Genomic DNA, 26,733 nt, shown 5'->3' on the forward strand with positions numbered 1-26,733 from the left:
CATGTTCTCTCAAGGAGAAACCTAACAGCTTGGAGAAAAAGATCTGAAGATGGAAGTCTTCAAACTTGGGAAGATCATTGAAAACCAGGTGATAGATGTGCATCTTGCTCTACACAAGGTAGAGGAAGCTAGAGATAAATTAAGTAAATCCTTAAAAAGAATGAAGGAAATAGCTATAGCTGAAAATGATATTCACTACAAGGAGATTGACACCACACAAGTATTTACCAAAGGAGATTCCAAAGAATTTGATATAGCAATAGCAGAACTGATGGAGAAAAATAGAGGTCAAGTAAAAGAGATAAGAACTCTTAAAATAGAGCATGAATCATAGGCCATGATGCTATGTGAAATCACTGAACAAAAGAAAAGAGCAGTTGAGGATAGAGTTATGATGGAAGATGACAAAAGAAATCTTGCAAATAGACTTGAAGAAAAGTGTACTGAATTAACAAGGACCTCAAACATGCACATGGATACACTTGCCCAAATGATGAACTTTAATCATGAACTCAATATGAAGGATATTGAGATCTCTACTTTGAGGATGCAAAATGAACAACTACAAAATGAATTGAACAGAGAAAAATAAATAGCAGAGAATCTCAACAAGTCAAGTAAAGCCATCAAGTACTTTGAACAGTTGCTGAAATCCCCAAGATCAGCTCATGATACATCAGGACTTGGATACAATAGCACTAAAGTTGGTGAATCATCAAAGAGTGCTAAGCAAAGAAGTGACAAAGGTAAAGATTCTAAACCCACTTGTCATTACTGTAATAAAAAGGGGCATACTACTAATGTTTGTAGGAGTAGAAGGAACAATCAGCCTAACACACCCAAAAGCAAGGGTTACTATTACAAGTGCAACATGCAAGGATATATGACACAAGATTGCAGGTCCAAAGTCACAAGGACACAAAGATTTGATGGACATTGCCATAATTGCAAAAAGTATGGACATAGAGCCTTTGAATGCAAATCAAAGTCTATGTGGACACCAAATCAGCATTTAAGAAGGGACAACTATGTACACCATTACAATTGGGACTACAATACAAAAAAAAGTTGTCACTATTGTTAAGAGTATGGACATATACCCCAGAATTGCATAAGGACACATTTCAAGGGGAACTATAAAAGTTGGTTGAACCAAACTACTTGCTTTAGTTGCTTGAAAATTGAACATGTCAGTAGGAATTGTCCAACAAAAGCTAAGGCACCCAAGACTGAAGTAAATAAGAGCAAAGAAAAGATTGATGTGGAACACATTAGAATAGACATGAAGAAGACATGGCAGAAAAAGGATGGATCATGTACATCTAATGAAAGGGTCACTTCACCCATGAGGGCAAGTGATCATTTCTCATCCAACTAATCACAAGATAAGCCTATAAGGCCAATACATATAAGGAATTATCATACATCAGCCCTAAACCATGAAGAAGCACTGCAAAGTATAAATATGCATGAGATAAGATGCTAAGACTAAACTTGAATAATGATGCCAAGTGAAACTACTTTGGATGCTGAGTTAAGAAGTCAAGAGGACACCGAGTTATTAACAAAGTATGTAGATGTCGAGTAAGTACAACTGCCGAGTGGATGCCGAGTTGAAAAACCTTTGAAAGCTAAGTGAAAAGTGTAAGTACAAAAATGCATTAAATACAAGTTTTTGTGTCGCATAAAGGTGAAAATCAATTCATTTTTGAGCCATTCAAATGAAGAGCGATTACCAGGAGCACGACTAAGCAATTTTGAAGCTTTCAACTAGTATTTTGTAGTGATTTAGCATCTACCCAAGTGACCTAAGCCTTCATCCAAGTATTTCCTATAGGAGCCAAGTTTTATAGTTTGTGAAGTTTGCTTTAATCGTCAAACTCTAGTTTAGGTATAAATGGCATCTAGTTTAAAGACAACCCAAGAGAAAGTGAACCATGAGATTCAACTTTTTAGGAATGAGGTTAAGCAACCTAAGTTTAGACCTATACCAAAAGTTGCATATAAAAGCGATCCTGCTGGTGCCCTATCCACCATCCCTGAAAAAGTTGTTATGGTTCAGGATGTGCGAAAAAATAGGAGCCATAGGAGACTTGGAAATCTTTAATGCCTTTAACAAACTTTGTGATAATGGTATCTTGAAAGATGAGTTTTCTATCATAGAGAAGAAGGGTTTAACCAAAGCCCTAGTTTTCCCAATCGTATTCAAAACTAAGTGGATATGCATAATACTTAGTAGAATCCATGATGGATCATTCTGGTTAGAACATGGACCAGTCAAGATTACCAAGAAAATGGTTCATAGGGTTATAGGTTTTCCAACCCTAGATCAGCCCAAGACATTGAGAAGTGAAAAGAAGGAAACAATTGAGAACACAGGTGCAAAATGGAACAATAGAGGCATGACCATAGATACCATAACTGATCCCCTTCTAGAATTTTTTGTAAGGATCATATCACATAAGTTTTATCAATCTAGTAGGTTGAATAGTGTACCCTACATAGCAGTGGATGTCGCATATAAGCTTGTAAAGAAAGACCACACCTATGACCTTGCAGAGCTCATGTTGCAACAAATCAATGAAAATCTTGGAGCTATTAGAAAGTCCAAGGGAGCATAGTGTAAATTTGGTTCAGTGTTGTTTTGTATGTTCTTTTATTTGATGAAGGAATTCCCTTCATTTGGCAAAGTCAATTGGAGTTAGAATAGAACCATTATTGAACAAATAAATGATTTCATTGCACAAATGGGAGATAGCTTTGATGATCAAATGTCTATCTATTTTGATGATTTCAAAAATGCAATGAAGAAAAGAATGAGGATACCAGTTTCACTAGTGGAAGAGCATGTAAATGACATATGCTTTCTGATTAACATTGATTATACTTACATTCAAGTAGTCCTTCCAAGAACAAGATGGCTTAGAACATTGGGATATGAACTTGATGTTGACCAAGCTTCTACAGCCATCACAGCATTACTTGCTGAGAAAATGGACAAATCTGCAAAGGCATTTCGAATGTAGAACTAAATTTCAACTCAATACTCATCTTCTTCCACAAAGTCTTCCAAAAATAACTGACAAACTTAATATCTCTATCAGAAATAATATTTTTCAATAATCCATGCAATCTCACAATCTCTTAAAAAAAAAGTTCAGCAACATGCTCAACATTTGATGCCTTCCTACGTGGTATGAAATGAGCCATCTTAGAAAATCTATCCACCACAACAAATATAGAATCATACCCTTTCACTGTCTTAGGCAATCGAAGAACAAAATTCATACTAATGTCACTCCAAAGTTTCTGTTGATCCAATAAATATGATTGACAAATGAGTGTCAACACACTTAACCATTTTCACCATACATGTTGAGTACACAACGGGAGCCGAGCCAAAATTTCTTTATGTGCTGAGAAAACTACAGTTGATGCCAAGCATAGCACATTTCAGTATATGCCGAGCTATACAGAATTCAACATGTGTCGAGTAGATCAGAAGATAGTGTGTGTTGAGCATTGTGAAGTTAATAGGAGCCGAGTAACTTAGGAATCAGTAGGAGCTAAGTAATACAAGAAAAATAGTAGATGCTAAGCAATCTAGAATAGATGGTGTCGAGCATCAATATTACTTTATGAGCCGAGCAATTCAAGATTAGCATAAGAGTTTGTGCCAATACAAACCAAGATGTAAAACAGTTATGCATGACTCATGATAGGATAAGGAGATAAGATCAAATCCTTTCATTTACCTATGTGATCCTCGTGCAGCCAATGGGTGAATTTCTAGGGTTTGAGTGGGAACACTTTATCTAAGGATGCATAATGATCCACTAATCTTTATAAGAGAGTCCTGACACCATTGAAAGGTTGTTGGAGACAAGAAGGAATAGTAGAGGCTTTTATTAAGGTAGTTACAGAAATTTGGTGTTAAAAGAGATTAAGTGGAAGGGACAGCAGTTAGACATTTAGTTGATAAGAACAAAGCAAGGGATACAAATGTATATCAAATCTCAGGAGATCAAGATCAGGGAAAGTAGATCAAGTTCCTGTATTCAGCAATCAAAGATTGTAAACTATCAGGTTTATTATACCTAATACTCTTTAGCCATTTTATTAGAAAGGAAACCCTATGTTGATAGGTTAGCTTAGTAGTTATCTAGTAGATCCTTTCAAAAGGTGATTAAATCCTTTAATAGGGTAACACTTCATGTAAAGTGTTTGTAAATCCTTTAACCAGGTCACTATTGACACAGTATAAAGCCTTTAACAGGGCAAACCATCAGAAGTGGTTGAAATTAATTTCTACAATAATTTTGTGGGTATCATCCCCACCCCAGTTTTACCTTCTTATTCCTAGAGGATTTCTAGGTTAGCAAAATCTCAAAGTGTTATGTGGTGATGCATGTTTGTTTCACGTGATTGTTTAATGATTATATGCATGCATGACAATTTCAGTTATATGTTATTAAGGGTATAAAAGTGAAGAAAAGGCTAGTACTTCTAATTCAGCGCCCCCCCCCCCCCCCCCCTCTTAGAAGATCTCTTCCCATTAAGACATTCCAACAATTTCTAAAGAATAGTAATAGGCGTATACAACCCAATATTTTGACTCACTCCTTTTGCAACTTGACAAACTCCATAACTCTTTAAAAAAATTTGAACATCCTTATACATTTGTGGCCAATAATACTTCTCTTTTAGCAAACTTAATGTCTTATCAATTCCAAATGTCTAGCCAATCCACCACTATGCTTTTCCTTAATCAAATTCAACCTCATAGTACTTCTAGGAATACACAATTGAATACCTTTGAACAACATACCTTCTTGAATGAAATACTTATCATACTTATTTATGTGATCTATTAGATTTGGTTCTTTGCACTCTCTTCACACCTCAGAAAGATTAGGATCAATATCAAACAACTCTTTCATTTCATCAAAACCAATAACTTCAACCTTCATTTTAGTCAACAAAGAATGTCTTTGACTCAATGCATCAGCAGCTCTATTAGTAACTCCACTCTTGTGCTTAATTTCAAATTAAAAACTCTGCAAATACACAACCCACTTCATATGTCTCTAATTTAGTTTATGTTGATTTCCCAAGTATTGTAAAGCTTTATGATCAGTATACATCAAAAACTCCTTAGGAATCAAATAATGTCTCCACTTCTTCAATGCTTCAACAATAGCATAAAACTCTTGATCGTACATAAAATACTTCCTTTTAGCATCATTCAACTTCTCACTAAAGAAAGGAACAAGTTTTCCTTCCTAACTTAGTATAGCTCCTATTGCATTACCATTTGCATCAAATTCAACTTGAAATACTTTGTTGAAATCAGGCAAAGCCGATACAGGTAATTTAGCAACCTTTTGTTTCAAAGTCTCAAAACTCTTATCAACTCCATATGTCCACTTGAATTCCTTTTTATCTCCTCTCATTGTCTCAGTCATAGCATTACAAATAGAATTGAAATTTCTTATAAATTTTCTGTAAAAACTAGCCAAACTATGAAATGATCTTTACCTCACCCACATTCTCAGGTGTAGACAATTCCAAAATTGCTTTAACCTTCTCAAGATCCATCTTCAATCCATCTGCTGAAATCACAAATCCCAAGTACACAATCTCCTCTTGCATAAAAGAACACTTTTTCAAATTAATCAGCAACTTTTCCTCTTTCAATCTTTGCAATACTTGTCTAATATGCTCAAGATGTTCTTCTTTAGTCTTACTGAATATCAAAATAACATCCAAATAAAAAATCATAAACTTATTCAAGAATCTTTTCAAAACTTCATTCATCAACCTCGTAAAAGTACTAGGTGCATTAGTCAAACCAAAAGGCATAACCAACCATTCATATAAACCACCTTTTATCTTGAAAGCAATCTTCCATTCATTACCTTCTTTGATTTTAATCCAATGATAGCCACTCTTCAAATCAAGTTTGATAAAATACTTTGCTCCACTCAAACAATCCATTATGTCATCCATCCTCGACATAGGAAACTTATATTTTACTATGATTTTTTTAATAGCTCTAGAATCAATACACATTTTTCATTCTCCATTATTTTTAGGTGCTAATATAGTAGGTACAAAACATGGACTTAAACTTTCTCTAATCAAACCTTTCTACAACAACTCATGTAGTTGTCTATTAAGTTCTTCATTCTTTGTAGGTGTCAATCTATATGGTGCTTTGTTTGGCAAACTAGCTCTAGGAATTAGATCCATATAGTGACTTATACTTCTCATTAGAGGTAAACCATCAGGTATATCTTCTACAACAATCTCTTTATACTCATTCAATAATTCAACAATTTCTTCTGGTACTCGGTCAATACTACCAGCTATCACTTAGTCACCACTGATTGGTACTTGGTTAGCACTATTTTTTGGCACTCGACTGCTATTGACACAACTCAATCTCCTTGGGATTATAGAAAAATAGAGTTGATTATTTTTCATTTCCTTTTCAAATTTCTTTCCATTTATCATACAAACTTTTATTGTAGTACAACTAACCTCATCTGGATTTTCAATCAAAGGTAGCAATATTTGTTTCTTCCCATTTACCCAAAGAGTGTATTGATTCAATCTTCCATCATGCACAACATGTCTATCATATTGCCAAGGTCTACCCAAAAAAATATGACAACAATCCATGGGCATAATATCACACAAAACTTCGTCAAAGTAATGTCCAATCTTGAACTTCACAAGGCATTGCTCACTTACCAATATCTTATGCTCATCTTTGATCCATGAAACATGATAAGGTTTGGGATGTTTCAGCCTCTGCAACTGCAACTTTGTAACCAAATCTTTTGATGCCAAATTTGTAGAACTTCCACTGTCAATGATTACTTTACAACATTTTCCAGCCATCTTGCATCTAGTCTCTAAAAGACTTCTTCTAAGGATAGGTTCCTCATCACTTCCCTTATTATATAAGGTTCTTCTCACCATAAAATTTTCTCCAATCTTAGGTCCACTTGGTGAACCCTCATCATCTCCTTAAATCACAAAATTTCTATTACCTTGCCCACTTTCAAAGGATCTACATTCAAAAGATCTATGTACCTCTTTACCACATCTAAAACAATTACCATGAAAACCACCTCTAGAGTAAAAATTACCTCTTTCTCAATAAGATCCAGTACCTCCTTGGTATAAACTACCACCTTTCCATTCAATCTTATCTTTTTCATCATTATTCAATTCAAATTTTCCCTTGTCTTGCTCAAAATTGTCAGATCTACTACCTTCTCCATAAGATCTACCTCTGCCTATCTAGAATCTACCACCTCTACCTCTTTGTCTTTTTTTATGCTTCTTTATCAAGATCTCTTTATCTTTCAAAGCATACTAGTATGCTTCTTCCACACTCTCCAATTTTATAAAACTTATCTCATTTTGAATCCTAGATCTCAATCCATTTATGTACCTTGCAATTTTCTCAACATCATCATCCACATGTCCAGATCTGATGTCCAATCTATAGAATTCCTTTATATACTCTTTTACAGTCATGTCCTTTTGTCTCAATTTTGGATCTTTTTCAACAAGCTAAATTGATAATCAGCAGGAAGGAATTTGTTCTTTACCTTGTTCACCATCTTCAACCAAGTTCTAATCTTCTCCTTCCCTCTCCTTTGTCTATCAGTTTGCAAATGCTCCCACCATAAAGATGTATGACCTTTTAGCAAAGTAACTGCAATCTTCACCTTCTTATTAGTAGGGGTGTTTTCATACTCAAAGAATTTCTCCATATCTGAGATCCAATCTAACACAACATTAGTATCCAGTTTTCCATCATAAGGAACAACTTCTACAACAGACTTTGAATTAGCCGTAGACAACACTCTCAACAACCTTTCTTCATCTTGGTCTTCTTCCTGTTCTAGGTTAGGGTTTAGTGCTACTGCTTCATCATCACTTACATCATCAAGATATGACCTCTAGGCTATCTCCAGAGCATCTAATCTCACTGGAATTTGTCTCAATTGATCCAATATAGCATTACCAGCATTTCCTCTACCATGAACCATCTTTGCAAGTAAGGTTCCTGCAAGATCGTAATTGTCTACAAATTATAGGTCAAATCCACAGATCTACCACCCTACAACCAAATTTGAATTAGGGTTCTACATGATCCAATCTCCACAAGGATGAACCTCAAGCTTTGATACCATTTGGTGCAAGGAGTAATAGGGAACTAGGCCCAATGGCACACCCAGCTCTCTAAACCACCCTGCAAGAGTCAACACAATGGAAGCAAACACAATAAACAACAACCAAAGGAAGAAGAAGAGTAAAATACTTTTATTGATTCTTCCAATATTCAACATACATGCCCAGCTATAAGGCATACTAGGTTAAATGGCCAAAAACAAATACATTCAACTCCAAGATCCAACAATAATTTTGCATTTTCTAGTTTTTCTCTGAGCTCTCCCCCCAAAAAAAATCCAACTCTAAGCCTAAAACACTCTATTTATTCTTTCCAAAATGGCTTATAGATCATTCTAGAACATAGGAAAGCCACAAGTTGGTTCAAATCAGATATTAACTACCTATACTAAAATTAAATGCAAACAAAGTCAGCCAAACTAGAACCAAACACAGATTATGTGACAAATGAAAGGTTTTCAAAACTGGCACTCAACATCCATACGAACTCGACACCCAAAAGAATCACTCAATAACAACTCCAAACTTGGCATCCCAAGAAATCACTCGACACCTAAAGGTTCACTAGACAACCAAAGAAGCTCAAAAACCAAAGGAAATGCTCGGCACCCAATGGGTCACTCGGCAACCAAAGACTTAGCATCAACTTAAGAACTTGGTAGCAACTGACAAAATGAACAAAAGTGCAGGATTACACAAAAACCTAGGATGCTCCTACATCAATTCCATAGGTTTTGTGTCCACACTAATCACTAACCCTTTCAAAATTTGCCAATCCAACTCAGCTACAAATACTTTGGTTCCTTCTCCTGACCTCTTCATTCTATAAAGAAATCAAGGAATGCTTCTTGCCACCTTTCACAATTGTAAACACATTCTTGACACAATCATGCATAGCCCTACAACTATACTACCAAGGTATACTAAGTAGCACCTGACAATTGTTCATGTCCATAATATCACACAATACTTGATCCTTATACTGCCCAATTTGGAAATCAACAAGGCACTACTCCCTCACTTCCAAAGCATGCTCACCTTGTAACCAGCCAATCCTATAAGGATAAGGATGTCTCACTCTCTTCAAACCAAGTTTCTCAACCATCTCCTCAACAACAAGGTTATCAATACTACTACCATCTACAAATTACTCCTCTAACAAGATTCCAATGTCCTTTGATCAACCAATACTCATCAAGCTAATAAATTCTCTCCTTGCTTTAGTTCATGGTCTTCAATGTCATTCACAATAGAAACTCTCATGTCACTAGCCTTTTGTGGACACTCATAAGATCTATGTCCTTCTTCATGACATCTAAAATAAATACCCTTAAACTCACCTCTACCTGTCCTTCTATTTTGATCAATGGGTTTTGGTTCATCTTTTGCACTCAATTTAGAGTTTTCCAAGTACTCTTGCTTCTCCTTCCCTCAAAAATTGCCTTAATTCTTCCTCTTCAGCTTCTCTTCCACTCTCAAATCATATTGATAAGCATCCTTAATTGAAGAAATATTTAGCTTGCCAACCTCATCTTGAATATTAAATTGCAAACCATTAATGTACCAAGCTACCTTCTCCTTTGACAATTCGCTATGCCCAAACCTAATAGTCAACTTGTAGAACTCCCCAGTATAATTGTTTATAGTCATATCCTTTTGTTTTAGATTTTGCAACCTCTTAAAAAAATTGATTCTATAATTAGCAAGAATTAACTTAGCCTTCAATTTAGTTATCATCAACCTCCATCTAGTGATCTTCATTTTACCTTCCTTATCTTTGTCTCTTTGCAGTTCCTTACACCAAAGAGAAGCATGTCCTTTTAGCTTAGTTTGTGCCAACCTTACTCTGAGAGGACCCTTAATATCCTCAAGCTCAAAGTAGTCTTCCAATTCACCAATCCAATCAATCAAGTCTTCAAGATTCAAAGTATGTGAGAAATTAGAAACCTCCATCTTATGCTTCAACTTCAACTGAGATCTAGGTCTAGCAAACTAACCAGCCCTATTTCCCATAGGTCTCTCCACATGATTAGTTCTTTCCTCAACATTTAATCCACAAACTTTAAAGTCTCTAGCAACTTCCTGATAACCATATTTAGTACCCACATGCTGAGATATACCACCTGTAGTACTTATGATCTTAGTGATCATATCACTCTTCATCAACACCATCTCATATCTAAAACTAGTTTTAACCTACTCTATTTTAGATTTAAAATATCCTTTGACCTTCTCTATGATCCTTTCTTCTGTGGCATCACTAAGATCATCAATTTCCCTAGGGTCCAATATTCTTGGAGGCATCTTCCAATGTTTTTGCAAACCCTCTACAATAAATCCACAAATCTAGAAGATTGATTAGCTCCACAAGATCAACCTTCTCTTCTAGCCTCCACACAATTCCTAGTGCAAACTGCCTCGACTTTGGTGCTTGATCTACACACTCAAGAATAACCTTCATTCTAATACCACTTGATGTAATGCAAGGTAGGAGAATCCCCATAGGAGATGTCCTAACCCCCAACAAATAACCATGCAGTGTAAATAATACAACAATACAAAATCTAATACCAAATCACAACTCTTTATTTATAAAATAACTAATTACATGATATGTTTTGGGTTGTAAGGCCTTCACAATTTTGGCCAAATACAAAGCAAGTAATAATTCTACAAGATCCCTCAAGATCCCATCCAAACCCTAGCTAGTCCAGATCTACACTTTGGTAGAAACTTCCAAGGAAGATATAAATTGGTGCTCATAAACCCACCAAGCAATCTATTTTTTTCTCAAGCCTCAACTACTAGTCCTCAAAATTTGCTCCTGTACCACCTCCACTTCTCGAAGATGGATGAATAATTACTAAAGACTTTACAACATCCCCGCTTATACCCAACTAAGCCACAAGTTAGTCCAGTAAGCTATAATTTAATCATCCCTTACATTAAATAAATGAAGAGCCACAAGTTGACCTCCAACCAAAATCAAATAACAAATGCCTTTAAAGGCTTACAAAACTTATTAAATACATCAAAAACTATTAACCAAGACCTAAATAGGTCCACTCAACTCCACCAAAATCCTTCCAACAAGTAGGATGAACAACTACCCTAGGATGTTCTTGCATCATAATAGTTTGGAATACGACTTTTATTGGGATGTGAATTCTTATCTGCATTCATCTACTTCTTGTGAGTCACTCACCACTTCAAGTTATGCTTGGTAAGTTGGGGGTGCCAAAGTCGAAGATGGATTTATGTACCTCCAAGTTGGCAGTTTCTTAGATGTGGTGGCCCGAAATGCTCAAGACTTCAAAGATGGATCAAGTAGGCTTTCCAATCATGGTTTTCTTTAGTGGCAAATATTCACCATTTAGTGAATTCCTCTAGTTAGCAGACATAGATTTGGTGAATGAAAATCACATATGGGGCTAGCCATGTTGGCAAATTTTTCCACTTAATGGATCCACCACCTGAGTTGATCGCCAATCTATTTATACATTATTGGGTTGCACCCTAATGTGGTTGCCAATGGATTCTATTTCTAGGATAGGCTTAATTCTAACAATTCACCATAATTTTCAAGTGTGTCTTATTGGATACAATTAATTCACCCTTGGTATTATAAATATGTTTTGGAAAAGGCAACCAATTCTATTTCCATTTGTCAAAATGTGTATTTTAAATCCTAACCATTTTGCCTATTCTTTTAATCGTAGCAAATAATTAGACGTACCATAGTCACGTCAAAAATTACATAAGACGTGTCATGATTACATGGACTTCGCCAAATATTTGTGTACCATATAAGATTCCTATTGAAATTTCCAAAGAAAGCTCCAAGGAGCTTAGGATCCTTATAAATACATTTGCAACCAACTTTAGTTTACACATTTTGTTGATTATGATCTCACAAATTTGATCGACAGCAAAGAAGTTTCAGAAGAGTTGTGTTAGAGGTAACTACTATTGATTAATCAAAATTTAGTAATTTTTAGTTCATTCTTATTAAGTGGGGAGTTGAGACAAATTAGTAATATAGTGGGCATTAGCTAGGAGACATCGAACAAGATTTTATAATTATTATTATTTTTGTAGGGCTAAAGAATTGTATTATTTATTATTAGTTGTAGTTATTAGTGTATACTCTAGTCTGTGTCATTCCTTCCTCATCAATAAGTTCAGTCTTTTTTTGGAAGCCTTTATTTGGTTGAAGATGTCAAATAAGAAGAAGGCTAGGACCCCTAAATGTGAGGAAATCCAAGAGGCGTGCAAAAAGGAAAACCTTATCATCATACTTTGGTGGTGAACATCACCAACTTTCATCATCATGGTTTATTGAAGAAGGTACATCATCACAACATCAACCACAGTTACAATTTTCATAGCCTGCAAGGCATATTAAAGAAGTAGGCAAGCCTAATAATTTAGATGATGATGAACTTGAAGATGTTTTACAAGTACATGAAGATACCTAGAGTAGCCATAATGATATAATGGACCTGGAGTTGGGTGAGAATGTCACAAATTTAGATGATAATACTACACTGAAGGGGAAAACAAAAGCCAATTCAAAGGAAGATTGTAAGTGGGATCTATCGAGGAATTTTCAATTAGATCAGGCCTCAAAGTATATGTTCATAGAACAAGTGGCCAATCTGATTGAAGGTGAACCTCTGGTAGACTATAGATGCAAGATTTTCACCTTGATAAATAAGAAGGAAAAGAGGTTATAGTTAAAACTTGACACCATAGAAAAGTGTTTTGGTAAATTTTACAACAGAGAAAAGATAGATGAAGTTGAAAAATGAATGGTGGTTTGGAAAATAGTATATAAATGCTAGCATGTTAAAAATTCCAAAATATATAATTATCAAGAGAAAATACAAATGAAGCCTACTGAAGTTAAAAGTTCTATTGAACCTTATCTTGGAAGATTGTTGAAAAGTGAACAGATGGGAAAAGTTGTTCATTTAAGTGTTGTCTTTTATATTTTGAAAAGAGGGTGTCTTATGACATACTACCCATCAATGAGTACTTTATTGAACTTTTTGAAAGTGCGTAACTATCCCAACAGTCATTGGTCATTGAATAGCAGATGGGAATGGGCAAGTTGTTTTGTTGAGGTTGAAAAAGAAGGCACAAAGGCAAAAATAAATAGTCAACTTTTATTGTAGTGTCATTAGATGAAGTTATAGGGATTGATATTACTTCTTAGATATGCATGCATATTTATACTGTACACAATCTTGTTTGCCAACCTCTACTACATTTTGTTTCTAAAATGAAGTGAAGTGCAAATGTAGAAAATATATATGAACTATTCAAGAAAAATCTAATTGAATATGGAGGTGTAGATAATATGACGATTTCCAAAAATGTTGATGTGTGTTGGAGCTAATGGAGCTTTAGTAATAAAAGGTAATATGAACGGTCTTTGCACAAAGATAAAAATTTATTCAGCACCCTATGTTATTGGCATTCATTGCATGGCCCATAGAATGAATGTAGCTTTTGGAGTTGTGAACTCAAATGCTCAAGTAGAGAAAGTTGAAACTTTAATCAAGGAGCTCTACCAATATTTCTATCGAAGTCCTAAATGATTCAAGGAATTTAAAGTGTTTTTTGATGGACTAGTTGGTGGAAACAAGCTTCTTAAGGATAATGATACAAGATGGATCTGTTTGGACGGACCAACCTATCATCTTTTTTAAGAATATCCATCAGTGCTTGGACTCATTAACTCCAAGAACAAGTTGAAAAACCTAAAATATCCAATCCTTCATTCAAAGTTAATAGATGTAGAGACACTCTTAAGTTAAGAAGCTCTTTTATCCATGCTAGAGGACATGAGGGATATAATGAAAAGGCCTAGAAAAGGGCTATGTTTATTCCAAAATATTCTAGCATGCATAAAAGAACATGCTTGACTAATGGAGGAGCATTTTGCATCAAAAAATATAGTGGGGCATAATTTTAAAAGAGGAGAAAAAATTAAATTTTTTAAAAAAATATTATGGAGGAGAGAGAAAGTGATAAAAATTAGAAGAAAACTAAATAAATTGAAATGGAGAAAAGAGGGGAAAAGAAATTTAATAGGTGGAATTATTAAATGTAACTTGTGGCTTGAGTGTTTATTTAATGCAAGGATTTATTTTAATCTATATTGGGCTAGGCCGACTTGTGGCCTAGTATAAGTAAGAGGGTCTTGTGGAGTCTTAAGGCATTCATACAGTGAAGTGAGTCATTATTCAGTGTGGGATCCAACATGGAGAAGATGGACTAGTTAAGTGATCGAAGTTTTCTTAAGTGTGGACAGAGCACCAAATGTGAGGCAATTTACACCTAGATCTTAGATAAAGTTTGAGAAGGGCTAGTAATTATGGCTTGGGAAACAAGGATGTTTCTTAGTAGCTTGTGAGCACCAATTTAGATTCTTCATGGGGTTTCTACCAGATTGTTGATCTGGACTAGCTAGGGTTTGGATCTTGTAAGATCTTGTAGAGTTACTATTGTAATTGATTATGTATTTGGTCGTAACCCAAAAGGCCTTATAGCCAAGCATGTTGGATGTAAATCTTATGATTATATTATGAGAAATGGCATTTTTTTTAATCTAAATATTTGTGTTATTGTTTATCTTCCATTGTGTGGCTATTTTTTGGGGGCTTGGACATCTCCACTAGGGATTCTCCTACCTTGCACTGCATCAAATGGTATCAAAGAAAGTATTCCTGAGCATGTAGGTAGATCACTGAAGTTGAGGCAATTTTCTCAAGAACCTTGTGAAGCTTACCGGATTAGAGTTTATTCTTGTGGATTGTTCTTTCTGGAGTCCTAGATATCTTTGTTGTGAGGTTGTAGATCTTGGTTCTAACTTACAATTGTTGAGAACTTATAGATGGATATATGGTTGCAAAGATGGAAGGTTGATCTTGTTGGGGAAGATTGATCTATTGGTGATTTGTTGCAGAGGGTTTGCAAAGATCTTGGAAGATTCTTTCAAGAAGATTGAACCGTGGGATGATTACAAATATTTGTAATATATTGGAGATGAGGATTAATGAGATGATTTCTTAGTTGAATGTTGTTGTGGATTCTTCTTTTTCTAAAAGAGTTGAAGAACCAAAGAAGAAAATCGTATGCTACTAGAGTTGGAGTCTACCAATTTGGAAGAGAGTTATCTAACCAGTTAGAAGACTTGTTCAAGATAGAAGAGAGCATAGCAAGGTTGAGGTGGAAGTTGGTTTTTTTGATCATTTTGTGGAGTCTGATGTGAAACCTATAGAAAAATGTGCGGCTATTGTTGAGGATATTCCTAACCTTGTTGATGTTGTAATGGAGATTTATTTTCATGATCAATAGGTTGGGTATGACATGGAAATTGTAGAACACTTTTTCATGGATAATCAAGTTTATGTGGGTGATTAGTTATATATTGTAGAGCATCTTGTTGTGAGCAATGAGATTGGTGGTATTGAGAGTTTGGCATATGTTTCTAAGGAGTTACATATTGTTGCTAATGTGGATTTGGTCTTAGATCTACATGTTGTCATTATGGATGTGGGGTTGGATGCACTTGTTGATATGGATTGATGTCATAAGTTGCATGCTAATTGGTTAGTGTTGATTCAGATGCTTCTAATGTTTGGATGGTTGAAGTAGATCTAGATGATGTGTATATTGGTTTTCTTGTCCTTGTTGGAGTGGAAGCCTTTGGTGAAGATGAAGATGGTTGCAGATATTTCTTTTAGCGCCAAAGTGTGTGACACACTTTTCTATCTACCTGGGAAGTCTGATGTAGGAACATTTTCCATTAGAAAATAAAGGGGGACATAATTTTAAAAGAGGAGAAAAAAATAAAAATTAAATTAAAAATTAAAAAATGTGGAGGAGAGAGAAAGTGACAAAAATTAGAAGAAAAATAAATAAATAAAAATGGAGAAAAGAGGGAAAGGGAATTTAATAGGTGGCATTATTAAATGTAACTTTTGGCTTGAGGGTTTATTTAATGTAAGGATTTATTTTAATTTGTATTGGGCTAGGCCGACTTGTGGCTTAGTTGGGTATAAGTAAGGGGGACTTGTGGAGTCTTAAGGCATCCATTCAGTGGAGTGAGTTATTATTCAGTGTGGGATCTAGCATGGAGAAGATGGAGTAGCTAAGTGAGTGAAGTTTTCCTAAGTATGGACAGAGCACCAAATGTGAGATTGTTTACACCTAGATCTTGAATAAATTTTGAGAAGGGCTAGTAGCTGGGACTTGGGAAATGAGGTTTCTTAGTGGCTTGCAAGAGAAATTTTAGATTCTTCTTGGAGTTTCTACTAGATTTTAGATCTTGTCTAGCTAGGGTTTAGATCTTGTGAGATCTTGTAGAATTACTATTGTGATTGATTATGTATTTGGTTGTAACTTAGAAGGCCTTACAGTTGAGCATGTTGGATGTAAGTCTAATGATTAAATAATGAGAATTGGCATTATTTTGGATCTAAATATATGTGTTATTGTTTATCTTTCATTGTGTGGTTATTTGTTGGGGGCTTGGACATCTATGGGGATTCTCTTGCCTTGCACTACATCATTGACCCTCTATAATCTCTATCAATTCAATAGAACATTATATGATATAAAATATGATAAGTAGCAAAAAATCACAAACTTGGATAGTTTTGATAACTATCTAGATATCAATGCACATAGGGAGTTATGTGCTAGTGTACATGGAATTGACATACCAATGAACAACAATGTCAAATTGGAGAAAAACAAGGAGTGAATAGAAAGGACGCTCAGGAGGAGAGAAACAAGTATTACAAAGGAAGATTTCACCAAGATCATTGATTCTATAACTACTTCTGTAAAAGTAATTGTCTTTAATATTTCCTCAAAAAATAGAATGAGACTCCCTCCAAATAAGCTACTTGATTCCATGGCTATTATGTTTCCTCGATATTGGAGTCTTAATTCTCTGAGTGATTTTTGAGATAAGCTACTAACTTTGATAAAGCAATTTTGCAAAACTAAAGTAATCAATGGAGTAACTATAAATGGATTTTTAGATGAATCACTTTTGAGAGAGAAATCAATCCATTTTTCAGACACAATGATGGAACAATATAATTATATGGAGAACCCCCACAAATAGGGATCAATAACAAGGCTTTGGGGCTATCTAGGTTAGAGCAAAATGTTGAGAGATTGAATATTAGAATATTTCAAGCTTACTGAATTATGTCTCACCATGATATTGGGTTTGGTGGAGGAAGATATTTTTTAGTGCTTTGGGGTTCATAAAGTCAAATATAAGAAAAAAATTAGATAAGAATTTGGATACTTTCTTGAGGATGTAAAATTCTAGGTATGATGTCCACACTTTTCCTTATGATGGAGCTCTCAAAATATGGAGGAAGAAATGTCAAAGGAGAGGGATGGACAATATTTCTAACCAAAGTGAGATTGGCAGTGCCAAGAAGAATGCCACTAGCATTGACTCATGTATAGGTGTTGGTAATGGTAGTGGAAGTGGATGGACTAGTAGTGCTACTAATGAGCTTGATATGCAAACTCTAAGTTAAGATAACATAAGGATTAACAAAGGAAACTATGAGGATAATGAAGGAAACTATGAGTTAGTTGATTGTGAGGAATTTGAAGGTTTTGAACCTGAAGATGTCGAGGATGAGAGGATGTGGCAACTTGATCCGATTTACCATGTAGTAGTAGCAAGCCATAGGTATTTAGTAGTAATTAAACTTATTACTACACTCTCTTTTTTTACTAATCATGCATATCAAATGTGCATGATTATTAAGAATTGTGATCACAACTAGATGATATTGAATACAAATCTTCTTTTATAATTAATATTCATTGTCAATTGTTTTGTTTGAGATTTTTATTAATTTTTTGAAAATATAGCAATTCATTTGAGACAATTCTTATAGTGGTACACATGAATGACATGAATGTAATTTATGTTTTCAATAGTCAATTCTAAATTTCTAAATAGTAATGGTCATAGTACAATTCAAGTGACAAGCCAAAAGTCACTGATTCAATATTTATGTTTGCCTCATGTGAAAAATCAAACATAATTGTTTCATTATCATACAATGTTAACTTGTTATGGTATAATGCATGAAGAGTTTCATTAATTTTTTGGAAATATAGGATTAGAAAATTGCAATTAATACGAAACAATTCATATTAACTAGCACTACCTTATATATATTATAGACATATGATAATTGATATAGCTCAATGAGTTCATTTTACATAGTCATAACTTATGAACCTTAGCAATAGCAAATGACCTTGAATTCCCTTTTATAGTAAGAAGGGAGCAACAACAACTTTAGGTTGATTTGCCTGATGGGAAGAGTAGCATCAAATTTAGTATCAGAGTCTCTTTTTCCTTTAAGAGGCTAATTCGGCATGTTACCATCTGCATTTTGCTATATTTATCATGTTCAAGAAACAAAGTACAAATTTGAAACTCCTATCTAACCATTATAAATAGAAATAAAGTATACAGTACAACACTACATAAATGAATCAATGATTAAAAGTACTTTCACATACTATGATCGATCAACTATGAGATGCTTCTTCCAGCTTTTTTAGGATGTCCCATTTTGCTTCTGCTTGAAGTTGGATGCTTGTTATGCTATGGTAAATGACTTGCAACTTTGTCAGAATTTCATATTTGGGAGATATATTTGAATGCAAGAAAGCATCCAATAGTGCCCTCAGATTTTCCAATTGTTTGATGCAATCCACAATGCCTTGAGGAGTTGTGTCCCTCAGAAACTTGACTACTTCAGACCTCATTGTATCCTCCAACTCTTTTAGGTAAGCTTCCCTTCCAATGATTTTCATTTGATTTATAGTTGTAGATTGATTTAGAAAACTAAGACCCTTCATTTCTTCAATTTTTGATAGTTTTGAATGATATAGCTTGCCTACATGTTGTAGTAACGTGATTATGAATTCTCTTGCTTACCAAATACCTATCATTATTTGTGTTGATTTGTTTTAAAATCTTTCTTGCATTGATGTCATTCTAAAAAATATTAACGCTCTTCTTAACATGCTCTCTAATCTTCTGATAAACATCATCAAGACTATCATACAATTCAAACCAATCACACAACTTATCACCATTTTCTTTAATTTTTTCCCATATGGTTTCTTTTATTTCCTTCACTTTATTTTTCATTTTTCCCATTGTTTGATTCAATCTATTTTCATAGTTTTTGATTGTTTTATATGTCTCATTTAGCTATCCTTGTAATTTTGACAAATCATCTTCACCTTGTTTCCTTATTTTTTGTACTTTGTCGTCCCATTATTTTTCTTTTTCCTTCTCATTCTCAAAATCCTCACTCAATTTATTGTTTAGTTGTGTCGCAGACTCCACCTATTTGAAAAAACTTACCATGGAATCTTTTTCTTTCTCCAATTTTTTATTTGTTTCTTACAATTGTTCCCTCACCTTTTTTAGTTCTACTTCTTGAATGTTTACATCACCAATTTTTTCATTTTGCTTGCTTTCTTCCAATTTTTTCTTCAAAATTTCTAGTTCTTCCTCCAATTTTTTTCTATTAAATTACTTCTTTGAAGGAATCATCTTTTCTCAATTTCTCTAATTCTTTGCACTTGTTGTCCAATGCTTTCTTTTGTGTCTTTTGGTTTTCAACGTCTGCTTTTAACTTTTCAATAGTCTTATCTAGCTTCTTTTTCTCTCTCTCCAACTTAAAAAATGAAGTGTAGACCAAATTGTTCATCTTTTTGGCCACACCAACTTTGTCCACATTTTTTACTTTGGATAAATCCATTGATAGGGTGCTAACCTATAATTGTGATGGATCGATTTGATGCAGGAGCATCCTGGATTGTACTGTTATTTTGCGTCTTCTCAATTTTCTTTCTTAGTTTTTCCAAGTTGCAATGTCTTGCATTACAAGCTTTTAGTAAATTTCAAGCATTGGAGACACATTGGAGAACCTTTCCCTCATGATTGCATAGATATTGGATGGATTGAGTTAAAGTTAGAGCCCTTTTTACCTTGTTGTTAAAACTATGTATTTCTAGTTTCTAGGTGTCTGTTGTGGGCTATGTAACTAATTATTCTTAATGAATGAGAGGATGCACATTTCAAAGATTGAAAAGGACCTAGATTACTTCCTATTGTCAAAGGCACAAGTCGTAATTCCTTATAATTCCATCCCAAAAGTCACGCATAGAAACCCATCGCACAAATGAGAAAGGAAAGAAGAAAACATTGCTTTTCTTTTGCTGACCATGAAATAGTACATCTGTGCTCTATATCAACCATACATATTCCAATGGAAAATCCTCTATGTCACATGTATTGGATGTTTGAAGAGTTCTAATTTTGAACTATAAAGCCTTAACATAGTGTAGTCCTCCATGAAGTACCAATCAGCCAATTGTATTTGACTTCCTAGTTGAATGTAGCTTCTACAAGACTCAAGCAATCTCGGCATTGAAGTGTATGTAATTATATGACACACAAGTGCCAAGAAGAAGTCAAAAAAATCCTTATAGTTACTTTTTTTATCACTCATCCTTATAATAGGTGACCATTGGTATACTTGATCTTGAACATTATGCTTAAGCTAGTTACTTTAAAATATTTGATGATGCTTTGATAGAAAAAGATAGCACAAGTAGGTTGTGAATCTAAACATCTTTTGGGAACCACTTTTAATCATTAAAAATTCTTCTTGCATGCTATCAACAATGTGCCGAATAAAATTATATCATACTAATATTTCTTGATAATGAATATTACAAATCATCTCCAAAATGCTAACACCCGCTTCCTCATTACTTTCCAACCCCAAAGAAAATGATAGAAAGGATATAGTATCTTGAACCCATTGCAAAAAATATCAAATTTATAAGGAGGCTTATGATCACTTTGAACATTGAATGGGGAAAACATTAGTCCTCTAACATAGGAATCTTTTTTATTTACTAGTAATATCTCATATGACTCTATTAGGTTTTCTAGGTCAATGTGCACATTTGAGTTTTGTGCTACCCTTGTTACTCCTTATAAATTAGAAAATTAGTCTCTGTTATGGACAAAATTACCTTCTGGGTATTTTTATTAACAAATGCCTTTTTATTTTCATCATAATTTTTGGCACACAACATGACAAGTTCCAAACAAGGGAATACTAGAGGAAATGCCAACTAGGCTATTCCAAAAGGCCACGTTGCTAGTTTATATGTTATGGTCCCTATACTGGCATTATACTTAGAATACTTTTAATCCTTTTTTGGATCTATCCACTTATTTTCAAGTCAAAACCTAATTTCCATGATATTTTTCCCATATATAATAGGATCATAAATATCGTGAAATTCATCAGTGAAACTTGGTGTTTTAAGCAGTTCGAAGAAGTCTATCAAATATTTTTGTTTCCTCTATTTCTATGTTGCACTCTTCATCCTTCTTTTCATCCTTATGAACTGGTTAAAAAATTTGAATAACTATTCACAGTCGCAAAATACAATTTACAAGGGTAATTAGAATTAAACCTTGATTCCTTTTGGCCTTTACAAATTTAAAGTAAATTAAGTAATTCTAAAATTTACTTTGCAAATTATCTAGAATTTTAGAATTTATCTAGTAATTACTCACTACTAATGATTTAGGCTTACAAAGTTACATGCATGATTCAAGATTAAATCCTAAATTCTACAATCTATAGTTATAGTATAGTGATTTCTAAACTATTTAGTCCTCCGAAACTTACCTAGAAATTGAATTTGAGAAGAGAACTAAAAGACCAAAAGTGGTGAAAGAGTCGACACACTATGTTTCATTCCTCAACCAAGAAGGCTTTCCACGATTCAAATTGTGAAATACCATCGTTACAAGTTTAGAACTGCAAAACTATTATCAATTAATGAAAACACAAGTGGAAACAACTTTGTACAAAGACATAATTTTTGGTATTTGACACATATTAGGCATTTATTTATATTAGTGTGTACATACTAGAACTAAGAGTTGAAGCTTGTATTCATAATCATTAATTGAGTCACAGGACGTATTGATATGATAGAGTGGACACGTGTTGTCATTATGGGGACATTGTTGTAAAATGTGGTGTTTGTTTCCCTTTTGAAAAAAAAAAGACACCTCATGTCATTGATCCTTTTTGATCTAACAGTCGATGTAAGGTCGCGATGATGTTAATCCTTATTGCCTTGCAATGACACATCTAATAGTCCACATGTCATTATTGTGGGAGCCTTTGGTAAAGTTTTGGCCCCGTTTCCCCTTCCTACCCAAAAACTACTTGATACGATAAGTGGGCCACTATAAAAATTAAGTTATATTTTATATATTTTAATGTTTTAACACCTGTCAATATTTTGGGGTTTATTACCCTTTCAGCCCAAAATCCACTAGACACCATTGATCATTGGTGATCTAATGGTCAGCACCCAAAATTTATCATTGTGATTAGTAGATTAGATTTGACATATCAATGCAGTACTTGTTTACTTGATTTATGAAATTGTTGGGTTAGTGGTGAAATTTTGCTATTTATTTCATAGATCTTGATAGTTTGGCTTTTACAAATTTAAATTAAATTAAATAATTCTATAATTTAGTTTTCAAATTAGCTAGAATTCTATAATTTAACCTGTAACTACTCACTACTAACGATTTAGGATTACAGAGTTACATGCATGATTCAAAATTAAACCCTAAATTCTACAATCTACAGTTACAATACAATGATTTGTAAACTATTTAGTCCTCAGGATATTACCCAAAAGATGCAAATTTTATTGATATCAAAATATTTCCATACTACATTGTTCAAAGTGCAAGCATCAGGAAAAAAAGATTGGGGTAAAGAAAACCCCCAATAGAGCCTAAGACTGAAGTCATGTATACATAGATTTTCCCTAAATGGGACTTGAAGAGGGCATCCCCTCTTTTACAAGAAATATTAGGGGGCATACCCCCTATTACAGTGAATTTCATGAGAATGAGAATGGTTTGTTAAAGGTTATTTAGAAATGATATTTACTTTTATAAGAGAGCCAATGCAATGTTGAAGTGACACCTTGATGGTAACCCTCTGCCTGCCTTTAATCCACCTACCACAACAAAGAGAAACTATCATGCCGAAATAACATCGAATAGGGTTAGAGTATAATAAACTTGAAAACTAGCTATAATTTTTCGCATGAGTAAATAACATTCAAGGATTTCACCTAAATTTGACTGATATAAAAGCCCTTAAATAACCAAATGTTCTAGGAAAATCATAACAAAGAGCATTGTTCATCATTATACTTGGCAAAGACTCAAAAAAAAACTTTCAATAAAATCATCCATGATTCCATTGTCAATATAGTTATTTAAATTTTCTATGCTAATAGATTAATGATGGTCACTAGTCCACTCTAAAGGCCTTGCGAAGGTTCTCAATATAAGTCATGAGTGTTCTATCCTATAGGATATCCTCCTCCATGAAGTAACGCTCCATCCAATCTTCTTCTAAGGGGTCAATGATTGAGCATAAATATATGAGGAAACATAGGTTCCTCTTGCAGGAATCACAATCTTCCATTAGCCAGTTAGGTTCTTTGTGAAGATGATTAGGTAGGTGACAATAGGTTCACTGTGAACATAAAGGGTGTTATAGATTTTTGTTAATGGGATGGTAAGGTCATCCCTATTATTTTGGAGGACAGTGTCCAAGTCACCAAGAAAAACATTTTCAAACAATTTCCTGCATAAGGTGGCTATGAGATCATGGTTCACATAAAAATAGCGAGCAACTGCAATGAACATGGATAGAATTTCTAGGTTGGATGGGAATCTATTAGTATTGTTAATGAATTAGGTCCCTAAGAATCATAGGACAACCTGTTAAATGACCTTTTCCTTAACCTTGACAGTTTACATAATGTGCTCTATTTTGATCAATCTGTCGAAAACCATGAGTTGACAAGGGCAAGAAAGCATGATCAAAGTATCCATTGAAGAAGAGTGGAGCCTATAAATCCAACCCTTAGGATAAATAGGTGAAGGGATGCTTTCCAACCTATCACTATAAATTCCATAAAGGAAAACAATCTAATCACTAACAAAATCTTCCAAAAAGTATTGCCTTAACATAAAAGAAATAAATAAGGAGTATATTGTATGATGATATTCTTGGTAAAAATGTCATCTAGTGAGAGATGTGACAAGGAAGAGTGAATGTGAGTCGTCGAAAAGAAAAGAAACCTTAAGAAGAGATACATGATGTCAAACTATCTCAAATAAAACATGGACACATGTTTTCCTTGTGGGGGACAACTAAAAAAATGAATTCTAACTCTGAACTTTCATCTAAAATATGATTTGAGCCTTTGATTTTTTTTTTAAATTGAGCATATGACAGTGAATGTTCACTGTTTATGGCATTAAACTTCATTAGCAAAAACATTAATTGATGTTTGCATTACTATTATTAATAATAATAATGTAATTTTTTGTCTAAGTAAACTAGACATGTGTCTTCTTTGTGGGGGAAGAAAAAAAAAACTTTTAAAAGGATTAACTTCATTATGAATAAAAAACTTTTAAAGATGAAAGCTTAATCATATTTAACTTTAAAAATACAAAACAAAGCGTAAAATTTTCATATTTCTAGTTATAAAGCAAAACAAAACCCAAAATATGATAGTCACAGGTCGTCAACTCTGGGAAACCTTAGTGCTGGTGCCCATCATTAGTGTAAAATTGTTACAGAAGGATTAAATCTATAAATTCATCAAGATATGCCTTCTATGCAAGGCCCTCTGCAATCTCAACATCTAGATAAAATCATTTTCTTAAAAAAGTATCTTCCATACTACACCCATTTCCTATCGTGTCTCAAATACCCAACAGTGAGGTCCAGCAAAAAATGTTGCATTGCCACATTCTGGCCAAGTTGTATAAGCTTGCATAACTGACAAGCCCAAGGGATGCTCACCCCTAATTCTGCATGTGCGATGACATCAATGTCATCACCCAGATACACTTCTTTGAATGTTTGCCTCAATAGCATAAGCATGTCCACCTTTTGTCCTCTAAGAGGCACTAGAAATTGAGAAGTAATGTCCATGTTGACACGGTACCTATTTTCATTCTTGAGAAAATTGTGGTCAAGCACCATTTTGATGGCCTCAAAGACAAAAGTGCTAACATCATTACAAATTTCATTTAGGTTTTCATCAGGAAAAGGGCGTAGAAATGTCCTTTATGGTTCTTCCAATTTGTACCTTAATCTTATTAGAGTGTCCATTGTAGACAATTTACTTAAATCAAGAAATTTGCACCACCAACACTAGAGGAAAGGGGAATTCACCTAAACCAAACATATTTTTCCTAAACTAGATGAAAATTATCACTACCATAGTCACTTCGAAAACAAAATTGATAAATGACAAAGAAAAGAGCCTACTAATAACTTAATAAGGTCAACAACCATGGAATTCATTTAACCTTCTGTATCTCTTAGTCCTTAAAGTTAAAATTATCTTAGTAAAAAATCATTAGAATTCTTTCCCACATATGTAGGGTTATAGTTTATAATTTCCCTTTAGTACCAAAGCAAAATAGAAGCATGTGAAGCAGATGGTAGAGGGAATGTAATTGGCAATGATGGGACATCTAATTAATGTCAACTCACACTGGAAGTGTCAAGTGGAGGTGGCTTAAAGGATAGTGGACACTTGTCACCATTATGAAAATAAAAATTAGATCAAGGTTTCATTCCAAGAATTTGACCTGAAATAAAACTTTGACCATTGATATATAATCATTGAATGATACACCATTGTTCAGTACAACTCCACTATGATGTATTTATTACCAATTTCTATTTGGCAGTTGTTACGTAACATGTTTTAACATGTACTTTTTCCAAATAGGGAGGGCCTTTCAAGACAAAGTCTAGTAGGCAAACAATACATTGATCAACAATCATCTAGTGAGGCATAAAATAGTCTAGATTTATATTAATTTTAAAAATCTAAGTACAATTGAGCCAAAAAATTGAAATAGTTGCATAATCTTATAAGAACCTATACAAAATTATGTTCTATGAACATTCAACATAGTAGAATAACTTATAAATATATCGATTACATGTTATATACCATTTAAATACCTCCCAAAGAGTCTTGGTACCCCTACTAATTGAAAATGAAGGTGTGTGTACAAGCTTCAGACTCTTCGGTAGCTAATAACTATTTTGCATAATTTTTCCCAAAAATTTACAAAATGATTTGGAAAACAAGAGAATTAATAAAGTGCCTACTACATAGCTCAAAAAATTGTCAATAAATTGTCAATGTGCTCTATGTTTGCAGCATGTGGATTGAGCCTCTTTTGTCATCACAAATCATGAATTGCCTAGTCCAACTCCTCCCTTTCTACCTCTTGCTCTAGTCATGTTAATGACTGATATACCTAGGATAATTTATCCA

Source organism: Cupressus sempervirens, chromosome 10 (genome assembly GCF_028749045.1).
Source record: "Cupressus sempervirens isolate cs-2001-9-10 chromosome 10, ASM2874904v1, whole genome shotgun sequence".
NCBI classification, from domain to species: Eukaryota; Viridiplantae; Streptophyta; class Pinopsida; order Cupressales; family Cupressaceae; genus Cupressus; species Cupressus sempervirens.